The following is a 24,232-nucleotide window of genomic DNA, read 5'->3' as shown; positions in this document are numbered from 1 at the left end:
TCTTCTGGTATCTTCCATTTTTTGCATTGGTGAAATCTGCAGAAAGAGTAGTAGACCCTTTTCATTCTTTTTTTTTTTTTTAATATTCACTTTCTTCAGAAGAAGTAATTTTTAGAAATCTTTCTAGTATATTTTTGATGAGTCATTTTAGGAACATTTTAATGCATCTTATAAAAGTGGCATGAAGCAATATTGGAAGCAAGTCATCTCCATGCTCCTTAGTAGAATCCCTCAGACAGCTATAGGATAGAGCACATGCTGATGTATTAAATTAACAGCTCTAAGGCAAGAAGATTTGTTTGTAAGCTTTAAAGAGTTAAAAGGGACACCACTGAGAGAGAATCTACCCGAACATGGCTTGGCCTGGCACAGAACCACTCCACATTGGTAGGACATGTTGGTTAAAATTTCTAGCTTGCAAGTAATTGACTTTTATTAGAAATGTCTCATTCATTATTTTGCCTTATTTCTAGTTTTTTTGAAGTAGAAACATTAGAGTGCAGTCAGGTAATCTCCTCTCCATGCTATGCAAACTCAAAGTAGGTTATATTTTGTAAAATGAAGCCTAATCCTTGGTACCAATTTTTCACTTCTAAATTCCTACATATTTTCCCATGATTAATTACAACAGATCATTAGCTACAGTCATTTCCCATAAAGGGAAAGGACTAAACTGACAATCTCTTGCAACACTGTAGGATGTAGTTTTCATTTTCAACAGTCAGACACAGTGCACAGTCTCTTTCCTCCTGACACCTTGTAGGAAGGAGATATCTTGGGCTGGTGCACACTTGCTATTCCACCTCTGAGGGGAGCCATTATCCAACAGTTCTGATTAATGCCATGGAAACCATATCTTTCTACTCTTTGAGGCATTGCATGAGCATCATTCTACTTTTTCTTGTGTGACATGAGTCAGAAATATGTCTACAGAAGACCACAGACCATTTCCATAGGACTACAAAGATGAGTATCTTTGTAGTACTTCTGTAGTTTTCAGTTCAGCACAAGGAAGAAAAATAGTGAAATGAATTTGCACATGAGAAATAACATATAATTATTTTTTACTTTAAATATCTGTTTGTCTGTAATTTGGTTCATTCCAGAGACAAGATATTCTCAACTATGCCAAAGGTTGATAATTTATAATGGAATAAATATAGATTATTAATGTTGATTTCAACATCTGCTTTATTGGTACATTATCCACTCATCTAAGTGCAGAATTGTCCTAGTATACTCTGAGGAATAGAGTTTATTTTTTGATGAAGCCAGACGGAATAGAATCACAGAATTACAAAGGTTGGAAAAGATCATCCAGTCCAACCATCAACCTACCACCAATATTTCCCCACTAAACCATGTCCATTAGCACAACACCTAGATGTTTCTTGAGCACCTCCAGGAACAGTGACTCAGCTACATCCTTGGGCATATATAGGACTGAGAAAATGTTATTCTTAATTACATTATTCTGAGAAGCCCCTAAAAACCTCATCAAAGAGTGGCAAATTGTGCAGCTCAAGGTTTTACACAAGTCTCAGGGTCAGAAATTAGTGAAAGCTTTTCCAGTACTTTGAAAATGTACTTATGGCATAGATACTTACTTAAAACACACACTAAATATGTTTCATTGCTTGTAGTAAAGTCTAGGTTCTACAAAAAAAAAACAAAACAACAACAACAAAAAAAAAAAAACTTAAAACACTTTATATACTTGAAATACACTAGTTTTTTCTTGATGATTTCTACTTAATCTCTTTATTTGTTCGTATTTTTATTTTACAACTCCTAGAGGAAAACTGACTGAAAAATTAGCTTTCAACAAAATCTTCAAAGTCTCTAAGCAAAGTCTAAGCAGGCAGTCTCGTCTTCTTTGGGTTTAGATGCAGACTGACCAGGTTCAATAAGTGTGACAATACCAAAAAGTGCTTGGAGAGAACCCACTGTCTAAGAAAAAATTCAGGGCAAGGACAAAACCATGAATGAAGTAGCTGCTGTAGTTGGTACTTTTTTTTTTTTTTTTTTTTCCTCAGCAGTGTTTTCAGAGCAAACCACAGGTTTCAAGCTCTTGTCTTCTATTCTGAGACTTAACAGTGGTACAAACTGTAGGGTTTTGCAAGGAACAGAGGTACATGTAGATTGCAATTTGGACTGAGACCACTACTAGATCATTTCATGCAGACTCCAGAGATTGAGATTTCATAAAAAAGGGAAGGGAAGGGAAGGGAAGGGAAGGGAAAGGAAGGGAAGGGAAGGGAAGGGAAGGGAAGGGAAGGGAAGGGAAGGGAAGGGAAGGGAAGGGAAGGGAAAAGGGAAAAGGGAAAAGGGAAAAGGGAAAAGGGAAAAGGGAAAAGGGAAAAGGGAAAAGGGAAAAGGGAGAAGGGAGAAGGGAGAAGGGAGAAGGGAGAAGGGAGAAGGGAGAAGGGAAAAGGGAAAAGGGAGAAGGGAGAAGGGAGAAGGGAGAAGGGAGAAGGGAGAAGGGAAAAGGGAAGGGAAAAGAAGGAAAGAAGGAAAGAAAAAAAAGAAATAGAATCCCCAAAACCCAATCATATGATAACTTCTGGCTGAACTCCTGCACAATTTGAAGTGGAGTCAAAACTTACTTTAGTTAAGCTAAATCTCCCTCAGCCCCAGCTTTCAAATAAAACAGTTGTTATTTTTGTTTTGTTTTTTTCCAATTAAATGAACAAAGCTCCTTGGGATGTCTTTAAACATCATTCTACTGATTCACTCCAAAATAACAGTAGGTGACTTAGACAAATGATCTGAGCAACTGATTCCATGGATGGAGAGAGTGAGTAAGAAGTATACTCTGTCCCTTGGCTGTCGTTCGCTGCTTTATCATTTCTTCACTCACATCCCACCAAATGTGTTGATTATTGCTTTGGACTCTCTGTTTAATAAACTGCATGAAACTTGCCCTGGAAAACAAATGAGCAGTCTGGCTTATCTGCTTTTATCTTGGCATATCAAGACATTTTTTCTAATCAGCTGATTTGGAGAGAAGTTTGCCATGTTGAAAGTGGGGAGAAGTTTCATTCAAATTGAGTTGAACTGCCTGCTGCTTACAGCTATACAGCTCTTTGCTGACAGCTCATGCACTTAGAATTTGGGCAAGATTTGCACAGCCCTGAACCAAAATAACATATTACAGTAGTTTTTTGAGTTCTTGAAAGGCATGACGATGACCTAAGATGAGAGTTTAGTCCAAACCTAAAGATCTGTTCCAATATATTCCAGTCAATCCTTACCTTGGGATTTCAGATTAAAGGCATGAGTTCAAAATGTGCTTTTATTTATGAACACTGGGTGGGAGATACGAAGAGAGCAGAATAACCTTCTAGTCTATAGGGATAAATATGCTTTGAGGTTCTGGGAGAGCCCTGAAGGCTTTCTCAAATAACTGTTTCTGTACCCACAAGTCTATATTTTTCCTCACAGGTGCCATGCCATGACACGTTGAAGGGATATGCTAACTATCAAGAGATCCTGAAATTTAATTTGTAATAAACTAAATACATGACAGCTTCAAATTCCAGCCAAAACATACTGGCATTTACCAAATTTGAAGATGAAGACAGTGCACTTCAGACTGTAAGTTAATTTTTTGTTTTGGAATGATGAAGATTTTACTGTAATTGCCAGTCACATGCTTGCAAATTGCATAACAAAGCTTTTATTATTCCGCTGTTTTGTTTTGTTTTGTTTTGTTTTTTATTGAAGCTGAGATGCTCTTTCAATTCTTAAATGTTGAGATAGTTAATGGTTTGGACCATTTCAGAGAGGAACAGATGGTATGGATTTATTTGGTTCCTACTGAAGGGTGCCCCTGGCAGCTGCTGAGGTGGAAAGCAAACAAATGAAGCTTGAAATGGAGGAATAGCTTAAGCCTAAATTTGTAACTATTACTTTTTTGTTTCTTCTCCTGGCTAACTAAAAGACTTACAAAAGTTGCACATACGCATGAAGCATATATTTATACCAGTTTAGGTTATAAATTAGGTTATAAATTGCTACCATCCCAATCCATGAACCAGAAAGATAGAAACATTTAAAAATGTCACTTAAGAAAGCATTATTCCATTTTTAAGAATGCAAAAGGATGGGAGCAAAATCTACAGCTACCTGCAGGGACATTTCTTGAGCAAGCCAAACAGTTTTCTATCAAATCGGAAATATATAATCTATCTTGTGTATCATTGTGCTCAACCTACTGGCACACTATTTATTACTTTAGTACAGGTATAAAAGCCTCTACAGTAAACAACCCAGTTATTGTTTCCTCCACCCTCTTTCTCTTTTTGTTACTTTTCCTTCATTCTCTTCTACTTGATCATTAAAAGCAAAAGAGAAGAAATAAAAATACAAAACAAAATGGAAGCAGGAAGGTGAGAAAGGGAAAACACAAAAATTACTAACCTAAAACATGAAAAATACGTGGTTTCAGTACCTTTAAGATTTTTTCAGTTTCTCATTGAGATGTCAAAAAAAAATGCAGAGTAAACATGAAGTTTTTTGAATTTTTCTTGAAACATACTTGCCATTTTTCACCCAGCACTGCTGCCAACTTTCTGACTGTGCAGTACAAATAGCTTTTCAGCTACTCCTACAATGGCGCATTCAGAAAAAGATGCATGTGCTAATGGCACCTGCACAGCCACTCATTTATGGCAGTAAAGTAGCAAGTGGATATGCCAATCAGATAATGTATGCAGTCTGGATAGCTATACACCTAACTCCCTGCCTGTGTGTGGTACTGTAGCTAACTGAAGGTCTTGGGGTGATATGGAGGCAGATATATTCTCTGAGGCGCATCCATTTCATACGTAGCAGGAAAATACTTTTGCAATAGCAATATTCAATTTACATTATCAGTATAGTATAAAAGAAGCTGTTACCTTTCTGAAGTGCAGCTTTAAAAAACAAAAAACATTTAGGACAAGTATGTTTCTTAGCATCAAGTGCAGCTCTTTTTTTTTTTAAACAAATTTCTGAAAATCTCTTTATATACACGGATATACATCATCTACTTCCATTAGAAAATATTGTGTGCATATATAAATATGGTTTGTCCATAGGTGTGTAAATATGCACGTGTGAATGTATGATGCTTCCTTAATGCAAGCAGATGACTACAAAGAAAGCATTCATCTCCGATACTGAAAATATTAAGGCATAGGGGATATTGGCTAGACACATTTAGAGATATGAAATAATTCTTGCCACCAGTTTTTCTAATGAAGTCCATCTGCAAATAACTTCATTTTAGTTCCAGAAAAGATTTCAAATTGCTTTTAATCCAGCTGAACTTTTGAGGGATTGGCTATTATGTTCTCATTACTCCTCTCACTGACAAATAATTTTCAGGAGCAATTGAGTAAGTTCACCAAACAGAATATTTCATTTCTGAAATGAAAAAAAAAAAAAAAAAAAAAAAGCAAAATCCACTAATACCATACACACACACATACAAAAAAAAAAAAAAAGCAGAATAAAACAACCCCACTAGTCTTCTACTTCACTATAAATTCAGTTTTAAATAATCTTATTGATTGTAAAAATTTTACCTAGTATTAATCATTTAACATTGTGCAGGGTTTTCAGCTATTCCAGTTTGCCACTTTTTTTTCCACTCATCTGAAAAAATATCTGGAGGAACCGAAAATATTTTTGAGGTGTTTCTGATTGATTCGGTATTATCCTTAAGGAATTTACTTCATTATTTTTGTTTTGTGGGGAAAAAAATGTGCATGCACTGTCAGTCAGACTTTAGAGAAATCTAACTTTTCAAATTGAAAGTAAGTTTCTAAATTCTCTAGAATTGTGTTGATAAAAGGTTATATCCTTGTATTGATTCACTGTACACAAAGTGTCATTGCAGTTCATTGTGTAGGAATACAAGAGAACCAACTGACAGTGCATGTGGCTTTTGCTGGGTGATAAAACTGCTGTATTCTCGATTTTGTGTAATTGAAAGAGGTAATACGGGAATATCTAGCCAGAGGTACAGTGCCCCTTCATTCAGTTTGTGCTCATTTTCAGGCAGGTGGTCTAGGTAAATGTTTATTATAATCCCTTTTGGATTAACATCCAGGAATTTTAGCTACCAGCACTAAAATATTAGTTATAGTCTTACATTGCGTTTCTAACTCATTCAGTATTAAAGAAAATAAAACAGCCTTGATTTTTTTTGTATGTAGGGCAATTTTGTCATCTAACGGAAAATGGAACATCCAACTGAAGTTAAAATGAAGATACTCGAAGATTCTTCTACAAGACTGAACACTCAAAATCGGTATGTTGATTTTGTCATTACTGCAATCCCCTGGTAGGTTGTTCCCGATAATGCTTCTGGAATGAGCAAGAGGGAACAGAGGAGCACCTGGTTTGATCCACTCTGCAGACCCAAAAATAATCTCTGCAGTTTTCTGAGGGTTGTCTGTGCTGCGTTCTGCCCAGTGTGCCTTTGAACAGTGTGTAATCCACAGTGCTCTGTGGTCTGTCTTCTCTCCTTCTGCTCTTATTCACTCACAAAGAGATTTCTAATAACAAATCAAGAACAGACGCACATTTCTTGTAGGAATCACAAAAATAAAAGAGGATGTGACAGATGAGGCAAATAAGTACTGCCACAGCCCAGACCAACACCCGTATTTCTGTGGGCTGTGTAGTGGCTGGGGGTGGCTGTGTGGGACAACTGCTGACAAAAGAGCACTGGGTACACGTTCATACTAGATGCAGCCAGCAAGGCATCGGGTGGTAGGTCCTGCTGTACTAGGTTTCATATATGTGACTGTTTGCTTGGCAGATGTAGCTTATCTGGAAGCCTTGGATTTGGTATTTTGGTGGCAGTGGAGGAGCAGAGTCCTGAAATAAGAGTGAGAATTCAGACATTAGAGGGAAGCAAAGAGGGATCATACTGTGTTTCTACCATCAAGGAACAGCAACTCTGGTACTTTTCACTCTCACTGTGGGTTAAAGGAGGCTCTGTTTCCTTCAGAGCTCTCCCCAGGCACAGGACTGTGTGGGAGCTCATGTCCTGGCAGGAGGGACATGTGCTTTGCTTGCCGAGGTTGGCATGTGCTTTATGGCATTTTTGAACAGTATGTGAAAATATGGAAACTGTTGGGCACAGCGGTGCAAGGCCTGTCTCTTGTCTTATGGGATATACACTGGCAGACCCGGGAAATTCCTGGGGATCATCCACACTGGTGAGCATACAGAAAAAGAGGTTTCCTGCCTGGGATTTCAGCTAGGGCACGGTGCTGTGTGCAGAAAGAACCGGACACTGTGTGCATTGTCAGAGAATTTGGCCTCGGGGGAGCTAACAGGGATGCTGTGACAGGATACTGTGCACACAATGACTTATATTTCCAATCAAGATTAATAATTGTTCAGGCCATCAAACATAAATAGCTGGTGTTTAGACAAATGAATTTTATATCAAGCTTTCGGTCATAGGTATTCACGCACTGCCACATCAATTGAAAGCAGGATGAGGGCCATCAAAGAAGCACTGGTTTATGGGCAGTCTGACCTGATGGGTCCTGGGAAAAGTGTAGGTTTCAGTGCTGAGTACACAGATCAGCCAGGCTAAGCCTGCATGGGAAAGGAATGGTCAGAATATGTTGCTCATCATTATGGCATGAGAGGAGTCAGTTTAAAGTTTGTGTATGTATACTGTATACTCTTCTGTGTTTTGTGTTGGCCTGTTTACTGCCATGTTTACTTGTTGTATGAGCAACACCATACCTCAAAGTAGTTGGTCCCACTGCTATTACCAAAGCAGTAGCAGCCAAATGCAGAATTTTGTTTCTGTGGGGGAGATGGATGCCATGGCGACAGAAATCACAGACCTAAAAGCCAATGGGGAGTTGGCTTTGAACTCTCCAATAAGGCAATGGAGAGTTCACTGGCTCCAACAACCCTCCTCTCTGGCAGCTGAGCTCTCAGTCCAGAGGTCTGACATTTATTTTCCTTTGCCTCTCTGAGTCACACAGATTCTTTCTCTCTGTGATTAGGTGGGAAGCACACTGCGTGGCCTGGCATGACACTTGTACAGGTGGCACCTCTTACTTCATGTTGTTGATATTCACATTGGCTTCAGAAGAACATCTGGCAAAAGCCACCAAATACTTACCCCAGTATAGAGAATCAGAAGCAAAATGTAGTTATGTGATATACTAAAACATATATTGTAAATTACAGATGTGCCCATTTGGAAACGGAATATAAGTTCATTCATACAATTGACCTTAACTCAGAGCAAAAGTTCAATAACATTTGAATTAATCTCTCAGCCTGGTACTTGAGGACAATGTTTTGCTCCTGTTCTAACTTCAGACACTGACCAGATAGAATTTCAAAGGTGTCCTTGCAAAAAAAGAAACTCTTCTTACAGAGATGTTACAACAGTGTAACTCACATGTACAGCACTACCAAGTGGACATGTCTTTGTGCCCACTGGAGTTGCAGGTAAGGAACAAAACACTATGAGAAAATTTGGCACAAAGATGTATATTATACCTCTGGCTTTTAGAATCCAATGGGATTAAATCTTAAAAATTTCAGTACTTTTAAGGACAAAATTTAGCATTTTCGTTACAGTTCTAAGCAAATTACAAATGGTTGTGATGAGATTTTCAAACTCCTGATTTTTACAGTAACAAAGCCATGAGCAGTATGAGATTGCCCCCACCAGACTCTCCTATTTGGTAAAAAGTGTGCCAGAGCTCAGAGTGGCTCCCAACATTGCAAAAGCTAAACAAGTCACAACTGTAGGCAAAACACTTGTGCATCTGCAGCACAGGAGAGGCACTGTCATCTAACTTGGAGGAAAAGCATGAGGAAAGCACTGCTGACTCATAGGGACAGGTGGAGGAACAAAGCAGTGGCTTTGGCTTAATCACAGAATTGACTGTAAAGGAAAATTTTTATTGCCTAGGGATTAGTTCCATCATCAAATATCTTGCTCTTGACTAAAAAAATGAATATTTCTCTTTGATGTTCCATTGACTTATCACCATGCAAGCATTTTTCTGGCACTGGCACAGTTAGGAGAACCATCTTAGTAGGCCTGACCCAAATGTCACTGCAGTCAACCGGATAGGAAAAAAAGTTAGTCACTGGAGTGCTCTCCTACTGAAATACACAGCATTTGTTACTGATCTGTGTTATGACTCAGACTAATGGCTAAGAAAAGGCTCAATTTCTTATTGCTCCTTGATTTATTTATTTTTTGAAAACATTAAAATGTAGTCTTTCTTCAACATTTTGAGTTAGAAAGCTTTTGTTTCCTTCAAGCTGGAACTTTTTAAAATTTTGAAATCTTAGCAAATTTAGGCATAAATAGATTAAAGACAGATCAGCATTGTCAAAAGATATTACAAAATTATAGAAATGAAATGTTCCAGCTGACCTCAGCTCACATTTTTCAGATTTTCAATTTGTGGAAATTATTAACATTTTTGTCTTTCATCCTAAGCAGAGAAGGGGAAAAAAATGCCAGCAGCTCAGAACTATCTGCTTTAGCAGTAGCAGAATGGAGTTTCCCATTCTCCTCCAGTCCTACTTAGTTGCTCTGTTTTGAAGTTATTTGCTAAGGGCCACTTATTCCTGTAATTTATGAAGGCTTTCTAATAGAAGAGATGTAATGAGGCAATGGAAGTGGCAAAGTACTTACTGACTATGAAGACCAAAGCAGCTCATAATTTGAGCCTCCCTCACTCTGTTTACTCCCCAAACTGGCATTGGGCAGACAAGCAAAGCACCTTGCTGATACACAAGCTTCTGTCACACTCAGAGTCCTTAATAAGGTCTGGTTAAACTTCCTGCAGACTAAGTTTCAAAACATAATATTTTTAAATGCAATTAAAAATCTTAATAGATTTTACAAAAAGCTAATCCAAAAGAAAGAAGATTCTTCTTTGAGAACTTGCAAATAATGGAGAAAATTCTGACCACAACATCTCTGAAGCTCTCCCCAGAGTCAAAATGGAATTTTTATTGCTGTGCTGCCTTTTTAGTCTTGCCATTTTTTAGCACTTTTAGTTCTAGAAGCGAAGTCTAAATATATGAGCAAAAGTTTCTGATGCACTTAGAAGCAGATTATTCAGCCTATGATGTTTATGAACTGCAGGCCAATATAGTTCTTTCAAACCTCTGCATTGCTAAGGTTTCCAGGAAGTTGTTCATTGCTATGCCCTCTCTTACCAAAAAGCTTTACATGTCCCAGTGAGGCCAGCTACCATTCCTTGCTGGTAGAATTTACCCGTCTTCCTGTTTAAGGGCCTCTGTCACAGTAACAAGTATAGTGCTTGCTCCAAATGAAAGCTGTGACCAGCTTAAGACAATTCTCAGCTCAGAAGTCACAAACTTACCTTGTCAACCAAAGAATCACATTAAGACAAGATTAAGTGAGTAAAAATTTACATTCAATAGTGTATAAATGCATCAGCCAGGAACTACACCTTTGGACATTCAAACCGAGGTTCAATTAGCATGTCACTAAAATACAGTAGTTATTCCCCACTTCCAGAGAAGCAAAGTTTTCTGTTTAGATTACTTCAGTAATCACTATCACTGTAATAGCACAATCACTAGTGCTATAATTCTCCACATGAATATGGGTACTAGTATGGGAAGTCATAGCTGAGGTGGGAACAGATGCCTAGTCCCCTTCTAACCAGACCCACACCTTATTATTTCAACACCACAGAACCTCAGTAGCCACCTAAGCCAGGCACATTTCAACTGTTACTCATTAATTCTACGTTATTGAATATATCAACCTGTGATTAGGGATTTGTAAGACTTGCAAGGCTCAGAAAATTGTCATGTGGTTAAGTAAGTATCCTTAAATGTTTATGCACTGAAAAAGATGTAAAACATGGATACACACTTTTTACCACAGACAGAGCTGTTTGAAGGGAAAAAAATCAGGTTTTGGTTGGTTATCACAATTGAATCTGCAAACACTGGCTAGAAATAAAAAATAACAATTGACTGCCACTCTCTCCTTCTTCCTCATAAATCTGAATACTATGTCCTGTAAGTGAGTAATTACAGACTGCAGAACTAAAGGGGATATGAATTTCACAAGTTCTCTACATAGAATATTTTGGCTCCAAATTAAAGTCAAGAACAGCCATTCTGTTCTTATTCTTCAAATAATCACCCAAACTTATCATTATGCTAAAAAATTCTCTTTCAGGTTATCAGAATCTAAACACAGTCCAATTTCTATCAGGCCATGCATATTTCTCATTTATTTTTGGCTTGAAACTATTCACCTAAACATAAAAAATTTTCATAAATATTTTTTCATTACATTTGACTTTTAGCTGTTAAATTAATTCTCTTGAATTCTTATTGTATGCTTGAGAGTTACTTATTCCCAAACAGTCCTCAGGCTAATTTCATGTACCTTTCGCATCAAGTATTAATGTCTGTAGGGTTCCTTCTGTCGTTGTTGCAGAAGTTGAACAGACCAGCAAGGCAGAGTTAGAGGCCGAGCAACAATTGTGACCACTACGAAACAAACCCATCCCCACTTTGCTGTAGCAGCCACCATCTTGCCTAGTGCATCATTGCTACTAAGGGGATAAATCTGGTGTCTTGGCAGTAAGTTAAAGCATGGTTTGGCAAGTATGTCCAGGCTTTGATGCTGTGAGTTGTCCTTTCCAAGCAAGACTTCCTGGGTGGTATTTTAAAGCTATGCTGTCTGTTGCTGTTTTCCTGGATATGATAACACTGCAACATGTCTGTTTTTGAAGAGGCCTTGCTTATGAATGCTGCACATTTACTGATCTCTTCTTATGACCTTTTTTCCCACTCCAAAGTGGAAATGACAACAAATGAGCTCATACCACAAAGGCACAAGTGCCTCAAGGTTCCTCAGAGCGCAGCCAGGCCAGGGAACACGAGTTGAACCTGCAATAGGGAACAGCTGAATCTAATAGCTGACCCCTGGCCTTTGGCTCCTTTACTGTTGAGGCCCAGCAAAAGACATTTCCACCCATTCAGCTGGAGAGTCAGGTGTGAGACTGTATAATTTGCTGTTTTTTAAGAAAAACTCACTTCTACCAATAGAAGCAAGAGAGTAGTGCTCCCTCAGTATACAGCATCCACGGCTGCACAGCTGACTGCTCCCCAAAGCCACAGGGCAGGGTTTCAGTTTAGCTCAGCACATTCAGGGCATCTGGCTTTGGTAGGAGGATGGAGGAGGAAGGTGAGACACCCTGGGGTGTTCTCCTCCTCTAGGCACACCTCAGGGCCTCTGTGGACATTTGGACTCCCTCTCTCCAGTGCCGCTTGGTGCTCAATGGTGCGACACAGTCCCTGCTGCGGTCAGTGAGTAGGAGGCTGAAGTAAAATAGAAAAGATGCACTGATTCCATCTATTGATGTATGCTGCAGTGGAGGGATGACTGAAATAGAGCCTGCTCCAGTACTGAGACTTGCAGCACTTCAGGAAATCCCACTCCTTCTGATACAACTTTCACTTTCAGCATGACGGATTTGCTTAGCTAGTCCTCAGTGGAAACTTTACTTTGCACAGCAGTTGCAGTTATGAATCTCCAAGGAAAGAGAAGGAGAGAGAAAGTATTCATGTGGGGCCTTCAAGGAGTCAAAACAATAGCACTTCAAAAAGACCCAAACTCATTCTTCAGTCATTTCCAATTTAAATCTTCAGGCTTAACTTTAAAAGCATCTCAGTGGATTTTTTCAACATTCAACAGCAAGGCATAAATTTTCATAAAAATCTGCAAAGAAAAAAGAAATATGAAAGCAAAGAGACATCCATCTTCTGGTCAGTTCAAATATGCTATTTTTATGCTGTGAGACAGTGGAAGGTGAAAATGCAGCCTCACTTTAGTAAGATCCTGATAATGAATGTTTATGTTTTAAAAAAGCACGAAGCACAAATAGTATTTTCAAAGACTAGATGCTTTCTCCCTTTCTGTACTGTTTGTGCTTATATCTTGTATAATGATGTCTTATGAGTAATTTTCACATACCATTTTTAAATGTACATTCAACTACAGTTCTTGAAGGGGGGAAGAAATAAAGCTTTCCACACAAAATTTAGCACCATTTCATCAAGGTTTATATAAGAGACCAAATAATGCCAGGATCCATCAACTGGAATCTTCAAGAAACTCTTGGGTAGCTCTTTTCCCCATTTTTGCTGCCGCCACTGATGAGCAACTTGGTTTTCCTTCACAAAATTCATTCCTTACTCTGCCAAAAGAGTCTTGGCAAGCATTTTTTACATGAAACAGACAGTCTGTAATTAAACGCTTGTAGATGGCTGAACACAATGAATTATGAATACTCTGGGACATATAAACATCCTACAACAAGAATTTCATCTATAATCTGAGTGAACAAAATGAATGAATTCTAAGCACAATTTAATAAAATCTTTAAGACAACACAGCAACACTTTTCTCCCATTAAAACTGTACTGTGACAGTACCACACTTCTGCCATACCTTTAAAAAATTGTGGAGATCCCCCCCAAAAATGTAGATTTTTAATATTTTACTCCAGAGAAAAGAGCCAATGCACCCCAAAGCACAGCTCAGGCAAAAGAACAAACATGAAACCTGTAGAAATTAAAAGTAATTCTTCTGGTGGCAGGATCTGACTTTTTTGCTTTCTTTCCTGAAATAAAGCAATCCTTCCTTTCTGCAGACTTTGTATCAGTAGGCTTATAGTAAGGTTGATCAGCTGTTAACTTTTAAATTGTGATTTTGACTTGTGCACCACTTTCCAGCAACAGATGAAAGATACAGAGTATTCTTCCACTGCTTGCCTGAGAAGTGAAGTACTTATGGAGTCCATGGTGTGTTAATTTGGACTGGTAGCTCCAATGGATTACTTCCCATTGTGAAGATGTATCTACAGGATTTCTGGACGAGAGTATTCATCTTGACCAATCTTTAGCATGTACACATTGTGCACTGCCCAAGTGCAACTTTCCCATTTGATGCCAGTTTCCAAACGGCTTTCCATCATCCTGAGCTCTAATGGAATACTTTGTGTAGTCTTTATGTGTAAGTCTATATGGTCTAGAGCTAGGTATGGAGGTTGGTGGCCCTGAATGTGGCAGGGGAGTTGGAGCTTGATGATCCTTGAGGTTTCTTCCAACACAAGCCATTCTATGATTCTATGATAAAAGTAAAAATAATGCACCTGAATTGCCACTCCCAAGAAAAGCAACATGTCTCCAGATTAAGGGCATACACCAGCTCATATGAGAGCATGTTTAAAACAGGTTGGGAAATGTTGAATGTTTGGTTTTGATTGAAAAAAAATATTTTGACATTTCGGAACTGATTTTTTTCTAAACGTGTTGGATGAAAATAGTTTTAATCTTAAATCTTTGGATGAAAATAGTTTTAAAAATATCAGCTTCTTTCCCTATGAAGGAAATTTCATCTGTCAACTGGCTGTACCATCCAAAACAAGTCAAAGGCAGGAATAAGTAGAAAACACATGTCCTAAATAGGTACGTCTCTGTCTATTGCTGAGCCCAAGTTTAGCTCAAATGGAATCGTTTGGATTGAGTTGCTTGTCTTTTTTTAATGGCCTAATTTTGTAGCGGTAGCCATGACTATCATAACAACTAAAACAAGAAAAACATGGAATTGGACTCAGAATTAGTACATTTTGTCTGCCTGTGAAGAAGTCCAACTCAAACCTCTTGCTCCTAAACACAAGGGCATGGGCATGGAACAGAGCTGGCAGCTCTTTAAGGACACCCTTCTGAAAGCGCAACAGATCTCCATCCCCAGCAGAAGAAGTCGAGCAGGGGAGGCAGGCGACCACCGTGGCTGTGCAAGGACCTGCAGTTTAAACTGAGGGAAAAGAGGGAAATGCACAGGAAGTGGAAGCAGGGTTGTGTAGCCTGGGAGGAATACAGGGCTGTTGTCCGTGTGTGCAGAGATAGGATTAGGAAAGCCAAGGCGCAGATGGAGCTGAACTTGAAGAGGGATGTGAAAGATAATAAGAAGGGGTTCTACAGGTACATAGGCAGGAGGAGACAGGCCAAGGACAGTGTTCCCCCTCTGATGAAAGGTAATGGGGAGCTGGCTTCCTCAGACGTAGAAAAAGCTGAGGTACTCAATGAGTGCTCTGCCTCAGTCTTCATGGGTGGTCAGGCTTCCCATGTCTTCCAGGACCACGAGCCTCTAGGTGAAGGTGTGGGGAGTGGTTTCTGTCCAACTGTAACAATGGAACAAGTCCAAGTCCTCCTCATGAAATTGAACATATATAAGTCCATGGGGCCAGATGATATCCATCCTAGGATTCTGAAGGAGGTGGCTGATGTGGTTGCCAAGCCACTCTCCATCATATTTGAAAAATCATGGCTGTCTGGTGAAGTCCTCCGTGACTGTAAAGAAGGAACATTATTCCCATTTTTAAAAAAGTAGGAAAGGAAGACCTGGCGAACTACAGGCCTGTAAGCCTCACCTCTGTGCCTGGGAAGATCATGGAGCAGATCCTCTTAGAAGCTATGTTAAGGCACATATGACATAAAGAGGTGATATGGGACAGCCAGCGTGGCTTCACCAAGGGCAGATCTTGCCTGACCAATCTGGTGGCCTTTTATGATAGACTGATGGCTTCAGTGGATGGGGGGAAGACGATAAATGTCATCTGTCTGGACTCCTGCAAAGCCTTTGACTTGGTCCCTCACCATATCCTTCTGTCCAAATTGGAGAGGTGTGGATTTGAAGGATGGACTGTTTGATGGATTACGAATTGGCTGGCTGGACGCAGCAAAAGGGTTGTGATCAATGGTTCTGTGTCAGGGTGGAGGCTGCTCACAAGCAGTGTCCCTCAGGGGTCGGTCTTGGGACTGGTACTCTTCAACATCTTCATCAATGACACAGACGATGGCATCGAGTGCACCCTCAGTAAGTTTGCAGATGACACCAAACTGAGCGATGCAGTCGATACATTGGAAGGAAGGGACCTGGACAGGCTGGAGAAGTGGGCCTATGAAAGCCTAATGAGATCCAATAAGGCCAAGTGCAGGGTGCTGCACTTGGGTTGGGGCAATCCCAGGTATTTATACAAACTGGGGGAAGATCTCCTTGAGAGCAGCCCTGCAGAGAAGGACTTGGGGTCCCGGTGGACAAGAAGCTGGACATGATTCATCAGTGTGTGCTTGGAGCCTGGAAGGCCAACTGTGTTTTGGGCTGTATTAAAAAAGGGGTGGCCAGCAAGGAGAGGAAGATGATTGTCCCCCTCTACTCGGCTCTTGTGAGGCCCCATCTGAAGTATTGCGTCCAGGCCTGGGGCCCCCACTACAGGAAGGATGTGGAGATCTTGGATCCAGAGGAGGGCCACTAAGATGATCAGAGGGCTGGAGCACCTCTCCTATGAGGAAAGGTTGAGGGAACTGGGACTGTTTAGCTTGGAGAAGAGAAGGCTCTGGGGAGACATCATTGTGGCTTTCCAATACTTGAAGGGAGCGTATAAACAGGAGGGGGAATGGCTGTATACAAGGGTAGATAGTGATAGGACAAGAGGGAATGGTTTTAAACTGAGACAGGAGAGGTTTAGGTTAGATATTAGTAGGAAGTTTTTCATACAAAGGGTTGTGATGCACTGGAACAGGTTGCCCAAGGAGGTTGTGGATGTCCCATCCCTGGAGGCATTCAAGGCCTGGCTCTGGTCAGCCTGGTCTAGTGATTGGCGATCCTGCACATAGCAGCAGGGTTGAAACTAGACGATCAACGTAGTCCTTTTCAACCCTATGATTCTATGATTCTATGATTCTATGACATGCTAATTTTTTAGGTTTGACTGAGGTTTCACAGCTTCTAATGTAAATTTATATCTGTTACCATTCACTACACCAGATACAGTTATGACAAATAATCTGTAGGCTTACATATTTCCCTAACAGATTCTATACCACCTTGGAGTTACAAAGAGAGAAAAAGAAAGTCTTTTTATGCCAAAGTCTTTGTCCTCTGTAATTTTGGGAGCATATTGGGATTTCTGCCTGGTAAGTCAGGCTGCTTTGATTTCTGAGGTTCCTACATTAGGAGGTGTAGTAGAAATGCTAAATCATGGCCTGAAACAGTGATTGAGCACCTGGTAGGAAGGCAGGGCCAATCTAGGGGAGCTCAGCTACATGCAATGCACCTGAGTGATTGGAAGGGTTGCAGCTAGGATCCACCCCTTCCAGACCTCATTTGAGGGTTGGCAGTAAAGGCAAAGGTATTGTGCTGGAGATCCCTACCTACTGGAGGCTTTCTAAAGGTGAGCAGTTTTTCTTCTTTTGTTTCTGTGTCCCTGGCTGCTGCATTTGGGTTTGTTCTCATTTGCTGCAGCCTAGGATAGTGCTACTCTGCTACTATTGCTATACTTTCCATCACTTTATAGCATTGCAGGAGTGATAGCTGGTAGTTGCTCAGTCAGGAAGAGACCTGCTCATCATTTCAATCCAGTGGCAATAGGTTCCCTTGAGTGTCTCCCTTTTTCCACACATGCCTTCCTTGTTATATTCCTAATGCAAGGACCTGTAAAGTGTCCTGTATGAGTTCTGCTATCAGCATCTCTGTTCAGTAGCTACAGCAGAGGACTTCTCTTCCAGCCATACGCAGATATTCATATTCCCTGTTTTTTAATATGTTGAAAAGTAAAGGTATTTGACTCAGCATCCTGGCTGATCTTTTGCTACCTTAACGAAACACTTTTTCTGCCTAGTATGTGAAGACTGAGATAATCTGAGGGACAACCTGCAGAAGAGAGTAGCCATGGCATGATCACGTGTGCCTGTGAAAGAAAACTTGCTAATATTTATTGCCCCCTTTCTAAAGGGTCAGTCTTTGAAGCTGGGACACCTAGATTCAAAATTCCCCACCACTGCAACAGACCATCTACTTAGAAAGGGGCTAATCTCACATCTCCTTCCTCTCCCACAGGCTCTTTTCCTAGGTAGTCTGTGGTTGCCTCTGTTGGTGTTAAATTAATCCCTTCACCTCTCTTTGTTAGGCCTTTCTGTGAAAAAGTGAAGTATCTTTGAATAAAGCTTTCTTGTTTTACAGTAATGTTGGTGTTAGGACTGGGGAAATACTTTAGGCACAAGATTATTGCCAGTAGTCCTTATTTTCTGAAAGAAAAGCAGGATGTTTCTTGGCAACACCATCTGTGAGAAATAGGATCCTCCCAAACATTTGGGAAAAATCCCTACTGCCAGCTCCCACACATCACATTATTTTTCCCTTGGTATTATGTTGTCTCTTGAAACAATAACTTAAGTGAAGATGTAGAAACCAACTGAACCAATTGCAAACTTTACTTATATACTCATAACCTAGAGTGAGAGCCACATCACTGCCATGGTTTCAGGAAGCTGGAGGAACATGCATAAGTCCCTCATACAGGGTCCTACAGAAATCTAGGTATCAAACATGCCCAGATATTACATACATTACTGGTTTATTGCTATCTGTGAAAAGCTGTAGGAAGACAATTTGTTACTTTTGGGAAGTTGTGCTTCAGGTAACAAATCTCAGTCAGGACTGAGAGTGTTCATGATACAGATAAAAATGTGGAATGAAAATAGCTGTCTTTACTCCATTAGCATGTTCAGCCTGTAGTACAATACAGAGCTAAATGTGAAGTTACAAATTCTTGCTTAAAGAAAAAACTGTTATGCAATGTTTCTGGACATACTGTTTTATCCTGTTTGGCTGTTTTTTTTTACTCTGTACATGCGTCATTTCTTTGTCTCCAGTGAACAGCAAATTGAGTCATGACTCTGAATCTTGAAACAGGTGAACTATGTGAGGGAGTGAGATGATGGGCCCAGACACAGCACAGCCTGTTGCCCACAGCTTTTTCCCCTCCAGCTCAAAAACAGCTTTGGGGGGAGGGGGGGGGGGGGGGGGGGGGGAAAGGAGAGGGAGAAAAAAAAAAAGGAAAAAAAAGGGGGGGGGTTGGGAAGGAACAATAAAAGTGCCTGAGATGGCAGGGAGTAGAAAGACCTAATTTTCATTGAAATCACTTTCAAAGCAGAATTTGAAGGAAAAAAAAAATGGAAACTAAGTATTTGGAAGAGGGGCAAGTTTTTTTTGTTTGTTTGTTTTTTGTTTTTTTCTGCTATCCAAATAGGAAACTGGGAGAAATGGAGCTTGAACTTCTTGTTGAAAATGCATCTTTTGTGAGGAATAAGAAAGAATTGTAAGGGACAAATTAGACATGTGATAGATTGCTTGTGGTTGTGACTCTTCAGCAGAGAAAAGGAAAGGATGTTTTTAATTTCAGGTTTATGGAAAAATCTCATAAAAGAAAGAAAAGAGTGGTAAACATGAACATGACTCAGGGGATTTAAAATGTAATGCAAATGTAAAAATGTGACCAGTGACAACCAGGCAAACTAAATATAAGTAGTCATGAGAAGCTGGCCTGATATAAATGGAATTTGAGGGAGAAAAGTACATTACATTCGAGGTGTTGAACCCAAGTCTTAAATAAAAGTTTGAAACACTCACAGGATTGGATATTTCTATTACTATTTTTACAAATTTCCTTTCCAGAAGAGTCTGTTCTGGATAGCATATCTGACCTCCTGCATTACTCAGGTCATCTGGTTTCTCCCAGCCATTTCTTTATCAAGCCCCAAACCCTGCAGCTGAAGAGAGAGTCTTTCAAAGGGCAGGATGTCTTGCATAGTAGATTCCAGCTGATGGTTCACAGATCTCTAGCCAGTTGCATTTTCCCATTTAAAACACTCATCCTGTTTCCACGTTGCAGCTTTCAACTTCTAGCTACTGGGCCTTCCTGTGTCTTTGATTACCAGACTTAAGTGCTCTACATATCAGTTATTAACTTTGTGTGTGTTATTATTCACAGCTCTCCACATTGCATCCATAGGGTATAAATGCCAACACAGACAGGATCATGAGAGGAGAAACCTCTATGTTGCTCACTGCTTGGAAGTTTTCAAAGTTTGGTCCAACAGACAAAGTAAGCTGAAGAAGATAAAACTGTAGCAAATGCAACCATTTTCCCTACTTAAGTAGGACACTAATAAGAATCATCAGTGTTTCTGAGGCAAGAAAGATCTTTCCTAAATATTTATCAATGCAGAGCTGAGTGAAATGATTTAAAACCAGTAGTCAACCAGGCAGGAAACTTTATTTCACTGACCAACTGTACCATGCTCCTATCCACTTTCATATTGTGAGAAAAACCCTCAACGTATTTTTAAAAGTGAGAGAAGGCAAGATTGTCCAGGTCTAAACACTTTGTTTTCAGACTTACTTAAAAACTTAACAGTAAGTGTGTTTGGTGTGAGTTTGGATTCAAACTTATTTTACACAATATCAGAATATTCTCATGAAACCAGAAGCTAGCCTATCAAATTGTAGCACAGAATAATTTAAGATTCCTGTCAAGCTCGTTGCTCATTTGAAAGTTTTTGTTTTTTTTTCTGTTCTTTGTGCAAAATTCCCATTTTTACCTGTCTGAAACTGAATATGAAAAATTTCATATTATCTACCGTTTACATTATTATTGAAGTAGCACCAGATTTGAGAATAAGCCTACTTTTAAAATGTACATTAAAGAATGTACCACATATCAAAGAATTGCTATTGCACATTCTTCCTCTGTGCAGCACTCCAGTTCTCCTGCCTGTATGATAAACCTCCTTTTCCAGATTCCTGTTAGGAAGTTAGCTCACAACTGACAGATGTATTTTCATCTTGTTATGTAGGAAAGTCTAGTTTTAGTATAAAATAATTACCACAAGCTTATTAGTGTGCCTGGCTCAGGCACTATAGCCTGGACAGATGTCTAATAACATGTACCCACATTCTTTGGCAAGTTTTTATACAGCCACAGATGAGTCTGGAAAAAAAAACAAACAAACATAGCAATGAATTCCTGCAGCTGGATAAAAATTAAAAACAAGACTTTCAGAGGAAGACACAATGTGAGGTGTGTATAAACTCTTTTTTTCTTATCTTCACTACTGATAGTGTTATCTAGATCTAAGAGTCTCTGAAGTGTTTCACACTCCTGAAGGGGGGATAGCTTTGAAGTTTCTTCTCATCCTTAAATAGGATTTCTGCTCCGTGAAGCTCTTTATTGGAAGGTGCCTCCTGCAGCAGCTTTTCATTATTCACCCCTCAGTTCCCCCTGCAAGACCTTCCCATCTCAGCATGCTCCCTATTGTACATTTCTGCGTAGAATGCAAAGGAGGACAGGGAGAAAGCCATCCACAACTGAAGGCAATCTGTGCAAGTTCTGCGCCAGTAACATCACACTGATCAGTGGGCACATTGCTCTCTAGAGCATACAGAATGACAGGAAAAGCGTAATAACACTTTTGCATCCCTGGCTTATGGGTCCTTTGTTGTTATGGCTACAAATATAGCTGATGTATTATGAAGTTTGTTTACAGTGTTATCTGCTTGCCTCTCAGTCACCGATTCTCTCTGCTAACATCTTCTTTTCAACTGTTCTTGGACTTAGAAGAGTCTTCAGACATTCCATGTTTGGATAGCTGCACCTTTATTGCTGTTAAAAACCAAGTAGGACCTATTTCAGGAAGCCATTCTGGTGACAAAGTTACAGATTTAGAAATGGTTGTTTTTCTGAACCTAGCATCAAGGGCAATCACAGTTTTGATGAACTTGCCCAGGTTCCTCCCCTGACTGCATGGGCAAGCTCAGAATGAGAAAATTAACATCATACTTTCTTTTTTTGGGTCTTTCTACAAAGGGCTCCTGGAAGGTAGTAGATTGTTTGCTTTCTACCTTCTATAGTTTACGTTGTAAGCAAAAAAAAAAAAAAAAAAAAATCAACCCTAAAAACAAACAAACAAAAAAAACCACCAACAAAAACAAACAAACAAAAACTGTATTAAAAGACAGGATCTTCCTTACCAAGAGTTCTCTTCTTTGTCATGCAAATAGCAGATGGACTTTCACTCCTGTTTCTTCTTTTAAAGGCTTTCTGGTCCAGTGAATCTGAATTTGGTTTATTCCACTACTGCATTTTGGATATTTACTAAACCTTTGTATGTGCTCAGCCAGACTAGGCATCTTTCTATTGGTGGTTTGAGGAATAACTGCTACCTCTTTGTTTCCTTTCCCTTCTTTAGGAGGGGAAATTAAATTTCTGTGTTTGTCCTGACTGGATTAACTGCTTGGTCTAAACAAATTCAGACTGAGCAGCCTGATTGGAAGCTGAAATTGGTCGGAAGCTACAGTTCACTGCTCATAGAGATAGCACTCTCTTCTGGCAGTGTTTCGTCATCATCTTATTGTGGAGGTGCCTATTTTTTTTTCCTTTTTATAGACAGAATTTGTGTGGAAGGTGACATAATTCTTTTAATTATTATTCTAAATCATGCAGACAGCTTTTTTCCAGTCAGACAATAAATAAACCTATTTTCTGGTATCTCCTTTTGGGGCATTTTCTCATTGCGATTCTGTTTTCCAAACCAGGAGGAGGAGGATGTGAATCCTTCAGCTCTTAGTAATGCCTGATAAACGCCCACTAGAGGTCTTTTTTCCCTTTTTCAGTACTCTTTGACTTACTTATGATTATCTCATTCAGGTCTGAAGTGAGCTTGAATGTATTCGCCTTAGAAGCACTGCTGATGAAAGCTTTGTTGAAACTTATAGTCTTTGAAATGGCTTGATTTTGATGAAACAGGATGTTTTGATGAAATTTTAATTCATTGACAGCACTTTCAAATGTTTAAATAGCAAACCAAGTTATCTGCCTTCAGAAAACATTTGGCTACGTAGCTCATAAGCAATCACTGGATGTTCTGTTGGGTTTCATTTAATCCCTGGCTGCATGAGTTCCTCTCCATTTAGTATAAATACAGAGCAAAAACAAGCAAGGGATGTGCTATGATTACCAAGTTAATCCAAGGGTTTTATTTTTATCTTGTTTTCACTCTTTCTTAGATATATACATTGTCTCAGTTTAGACAAGTGAGTATTTCAGTGAGAGGGCCTTTCTTTTCTTAATAGTTGGTACATGTCCTGTAAATCCATTTGTGACAGACACTGGAGTATGTCATACATAAATACGAAGAGAACAAAATATAGAAAAGAAAATTATGTCATTTGCCTTCTTTTCCCTAGTTAAAATATGAATTGTACTTCTGGAGTTCCTAGGTACTCCTGATCTTAGCCTCTGGGCCTGTTGTGTTATACATCAAACAAATATGCAGTAAAAATCTGTTTCAGAATTTAGGGCTGGATGCAAGGGAAGCCAATTTATCTGGAAATTTATTGAATTACAAGAACAGTAAGACAAATTAATCTGTTCTTACACCACTGTGTGTTTTATCTGTCATTTAGATTGCAGTTCTTAAATACTTCCTGTTAGAGCAAGAAGCTCACTGCTACAAAGCTAAATTTCTTCAAATGTATTTGAATTGTTTCCCAGTGCTGTCACTGTAAAACTTACATTTAATTCTCACAGTGATAACCTATACTTAAAAAATGCTATGTCTCTTCTAAGATCCTCAACAAAACAAATAACCTCACTTCATCAGCTATGTGTAGGAACGTGAAGGAAATGCATCACGTTAATGATACATTTTATAGGTAATTTACAAAATCTTTGCATACTGTATAAAACTCCTGACTTTCTGTTAGTTAACATGTAAAGAAGGCTGGATGCTCTGAATGTAAACCATTGTTTGGGGAAAATAGTGATAGAAATTTCTTGGAGGAAAAAAATAGTATTTGCGTCATATCATCCAATATGAGAAGTCTGTGCTGGAACAGTTTGTTTTCTACCACTTGTTTTAATTTTGATGTTTCTAGTACCTGTCAATATTGTCCATGCTTAGGCACAATGTAGATATGAATGTATGTAGGACAAAGTATCCTGACTGTTCCACATAATGCAACATAATTCATAGTCTGAGGCATCTTGCAACAGGCAATTTGAAGGGGAGTGTGTGTGTACATATATACATATTCTAGATTGGATGTAAATTCTAGTTGTTTTTGAAGACAGTCCTCAGAAACAAATATCTGGAAGTGGACAGAGGAACTGGTGTGACCTCTAACACAAATGCCAGCAATACAGAATAGGAAGAGAACGTAACAGCAAGATAACTTTAATGTGTGAACAAAACAACACTAGAAATGTGGCTCTGAGAGGGCACAAGCAGGCTGAGAGAGCCTTTTGTTATTTGTTTCCCTCTGTGTTTGGATTAATGCAAC

The 24,232-nt window shown here is 39.3% G+C and overlaps 1 long non-coding RNA gene across 1 annotated transcript in view; it reads right to left on the bottom strand.

Moving 5' to 3' along the window:
- Positions 1-7,900: 7,900 nt before the first annotated feature.
- LOC128086620 (uncharacterized) overlaps positions 7,901-24,232 on the bottom strand; it is a 218,427-nt gene continuing 202,095 nt past the window's right edge. Inside the window, exon 5 of the long non-coding RNA XR_008209440.1 lies at positions 7,901-12,766. This is a non-coding gene — a long non-coding RNA (uncharacterized LOC128086620). The remainder of the gene's footprint in view (positions 12,767-24,232) is intronic.

Source organism: Tympanuchus pallidicinctus, unplaced genomic scaffold (genome assembly GCF_026119805.1).
Source record: "Tympanuchus pallidicinctus isolate F22 unplaced genomic scaffold, pur_lepc_1.0 scaffold3, whole genome shotgun sequence".
Classification (NCBI taxonomy): domain Eukaryota; kingdom Metazoa; phylum Chordata; class Aves; order Galliformes; family Phasianidae; genus Tympanuchus; species Tympanuchus pallidicinctus.
The sequence above is the reverse complement of the archived record's forward strand: the minus strand, read 5'-3'. Positions and strand labels throughout refer to the sequence as shown.